We start from the raw sequence: 4,399 nt of genomic DNA on the forward strand, positions 1-4,399 counted from the left end.
AAAATGGAGATTTAGATGTACCGTACAAAATTGTGAATTGGAAAGCTATAGATAACGGATCCATGTTTTTTGATCATGTTGGTTTTACAAGGAACTATCACCAGAACTTTTCTATTAAATTGCATAACATTGTGTGGAAGAATAAAAACAATGAGGTTAGAGAAGAAAATATTTATTTTATTTGAAAAATGTTCTTTTATTTCTTTGGAAATATTATGATTTGTAGGGATGTAATGGGGACATCTATAATCAATTTACTTTGACTGGGAAGCTCTTTGTGTGGTTTGTCTCTTTCTGTTGCTTCCAATGAATGTCCCAATGCCTGGTCCAAGATGTAGAGAACCTTACATATCAACTAGCAACCAAATCCTGAAGGCACCATGTGTCTGACTGTTGTCTCTTTTCCTAAAAAAGAAGAAAACAAAAACTCATGACTAAAAGATGCTGATTAACATCTAGAGCTTTCCTGGGTCTGATTATGTATATGATCCTCAGCTGCCTATTCTAGCCCCATCACTATATTCACCATGGGACTGGGTCTGGTTGGCTCCATCTCTCGGATTTATATTCTTATTATAGAGATATATATGATTATGGGAGGAGTATTTCCATTTAAGGGATGGTGAGAGCTCCTTGGAAACAAAACTGTAGTCAAGCTAATAGTCTCCAGCTGAACCTCCTGGGAAAATTGGCCATTAATATGGTATATTCAACCTACTCAAAAGCTGTCTTTTGCTACAATACTTGTGACCTTTTCATCGAAATATCCTAAATGCAGTGGGGTTTCTGATTGTATGCGATGTAACCAGCAACTGGTAATCTAAACAGAGATATTGTTTTGTGCATATGTACTCTTACCAAGAATTATTGGCATGACAAGATCTGCTGCTGGCAAAGCCAACATCCTAGGGAGTAGACTAACCTGGGGAGGTTAAGAGGATGGATCAGGATATTGATCACCTTAGTCACTTAGCAATGAATACACCTTTTCTGCCACCACAAAGGATTTATTATGGTGTCCTTACATTTACCAGAACCACTTATTAATGTTTCACACATAAATCACCTACACATGTAGCATGAGCCTCCCTGGGCTTTGTAAATTCACAAAGAATCACGGAGAACAAACTAGATTAAATTGATTTAATCTGACAAATGTTTCCAAAGCTTATTTACAAAAATTAATAACAAGACATACAATATGTTACACAAATGAGTTTCAGAAAATAAAATAGGAAATAAAATATGAGTTCCTACTTACTAGTTAAGACCTGGGGGTAAATGTATCAAGGTCCGATTTTGCAAATTCAGCGATTTTATCGTGAGAGTTGAAACTCGCAGATGTATGAAGCTGAGATTTCATGTAAAATCGCCAGAGTTCTGCTTCTGTCAAAATCGCTATTTGCAAAATCACCAGAGATCAAACTCCCGACTGTTTGCCACTGCAGCTATACAAGTCTCCAATGTATGAAGCTGCGAGTAAGCAAACTCTGGAGACACCCAGCCCATTGCTGATAGCACTAGGGCTCTTCCTACTACCCCTGGGCTGTGGGTAGTAGGGTAAAAACGGCGATAAAGAGTTAAAATAACAAACAGACGCCATTTTGTTTTGTGGAACTGCAAGTTCCAGTAAGCCAGGTTGCCCAAAATAGTGTGGCCATGCTGCTGCTTGTATAACTACAAGCACCAGCATACCCACGGCAGCCAGGGCATGTTGGCACTTGCAGAACCACAATTGTTAACATGCCCTGACATCCGAGGCTGGCAGGGGCCTGTAGTTCCACAAAAAAAATGTTTAAAAAACCACAACACCCTCATAAACACCACACACATTTAATAAAAATAAAAAAAAAAAACACAAAAAACAGAGTAAGCACCCTCATTTACACCATATAGTTTTATAAAAAATAATAAATCCCCTAATACTCACCAATGAAGTCTTCTTTCTGTCACAAATGTTCCAAAACAATTTATAAATCCAAATGTCCTGGCTTGCCCCAGTCCCAAAGTATTTATACCATCCAAAGTCCATAAGTAAAGGAGTAGATAGCCCCTAGGCGCAAAAGAAGAAAAAAAAAAACACAGAAAGGACAGGATTATGTGCAATAGCTTGTGTATTGAAAGTGCAGGCACGGAAACAAAGGAGTAAAATGTTGGTGGACAAACAATAAGATTTAGCGAAAAAATCAAACAAATCATAGGCAATATAACCAAGGTTCGTATGAACCATGTATTGTCCAATAGCGATGGGTGCCAATAATAAATTAAACAACGCCCATCTTAAACAAATAGGCAGTCAATATAGTATAAGGGGCATAGAAGTAAGATATCAGTATCTGATTTACCTGGAGAAATCAACCTCCGGAGTCTGAAGTAATATCAATGTCCAGTACAAATGGGTCTCCGAAGGGCAACACCAAATAACGTGGCAATAAACCAATATGGAATCCAAACAATGCTAAATAAGATTAGTCCATGGATCCATCAATAGAATGGAGTCAAAATCAGAGTGTGTAAATACTTCGGTAAACCCAATGCTTGTAAACAAATAACTGGTACCAAGTGTCCATAGACAAGATGCACAGATAGTACTAAATACGATAGTCAATGCCGTGGGTAAGTGTAAATGGCGGCACTATCTTGATTTGATGCATGAATCCCACTGTAATAAACAATACTTCGGCAGGCTCAATCACTGGTAAGAAGCGTCCCAACACAATGTAACAATCGTGCTGAACTGGATAACAGATGTCGTGGGTGCGTATATAAGGCGGCACTTACCCTGAACGAGTAGGATGTATCCCACTTTCAGTGAGCTGTGGAGTCCATGCGCATGCGGCTGTGAAGGAAATCAATTCCTGATATTGGTGATAGATCCACAATTTAGTGGATCTATCACCACCGATCATGAACACAAAAAAGAGACGAAAACCGTCAGAGGAAAACGAGGAGGAAAAATCACAAGGGGCAAGACCAAAAATAAGGAAATAACTAGGAATAATAAGGGTATTTTCAACCTTAGCAAAAGTACGCTATCCCAACCCCAATTAGAGCTTCTAGGGAAAGGTTTAAAATTTGCCCCGCACCAACAACTCAATAAGTTTGACACCTACATCAACTTACATAAATTAATCCGTAAACTTACTTTCAAAAAATTCTTCTCCCAACCATATGTATCAACAATTAAACACAAAGAGGTTGACACTGAGTTTAAACACACTGATCTGAAAGAAAAATCAAAATTCTATCCATGTCACCTTAAAGGACCCTATATTCCAAAAGCTGGTGGAAAATGACATCAATCATCTCCCCACTAGAAATAAATCTTCAAACAATAAACACTCGAATCTTACTAAGAAAGAGAGGAATGCCATTAAATAACTGAGATCAAACCAGGACCTCATAATTACGCCAGCAGACAAGGGTGGTGGTATCACCCTCCTGGATAAAGATTCGTATCTGGAAGAATTAAATAGACAACTTAAAGATACCACCACCTATGAAAAACTCCCAAGTGACCCCACTTCCCAATACCAGGAAGAGCTGTCACATCTTCTTAAACCAGCATTCGAGAGAGGCATACTCAACAAAGCAGAATTTTACCATCTTTACATTCAGTTCCCTAGGATTCCCGTCATCTATAAGCTCCCCAAATTTCACAAAGATCCCAACAACCCACCAGGCAGACCCATAGTTTCCGGTATTTAGTCACTCACCACCAATCTGTCCAGCTACATAGACACATTTCTACAGCCCCTGGTCATAAAGCAGAAAAGTTATCTCAGAGATACAGGACATGTACTGAATCTACTCAAAGATGTTAAATGGGAGGAGGGCTACACATTGGCCACATGTGACGTCACCTCCCTTTACACAATTATTAACCACCAGGTGGGTTGCACCCATGTTAGGAACATCCTTACGAATGAATCTGACATACCTAGTGCACAAATAGACTTCATTATGGAAAGCATCTCCCATATATTACATCACAACTACTTTTGGTCGGAGGGCCAATTCTACAAACAGGTTTGCGGAACCGCTATGGGCGCTAAATTTGCGCCCAGTTACGCGAACCTGTTTGTAGCAGCCTGGGAAAACGATCACATTTGGGACAACAACCCATTTCTCTCACACATCCTTTTTTGGCATCGTTACATCGATGATGTATTGTTTATTTGGACAGGCCCCAATAAAGAGCTCAATCTGTTCCTAGAATACATCAATCAAAATGATCTAAACCTCCATTTCACAGCCAACACAGATACACATAAGGTTCAATTTTTAGATCTCGAAATATATATTGACAGCCAGATAGAAACCAGAACTTTTTTCAAAGAAGTGGACACAAACTACTATATCCCCTGTACCAGCAATCACCATAAAAGCTGGATCCGTA

Source organism: Mixophyes fleayi, chromosome 3 (genome assembly GCF_038048845.1).
Source record: "Mixophyes fleayi isolate aMixFle1 chromosome 3, aMixFle1.hap1, whole genome shotgun sequence".
Classification (NCBI taxonomy): Eukaryota; Metazoa; Chordata; class Amphibia; order Anura; family Limnodynastidae; genus Mixophyes; species Mixophyes fleayi.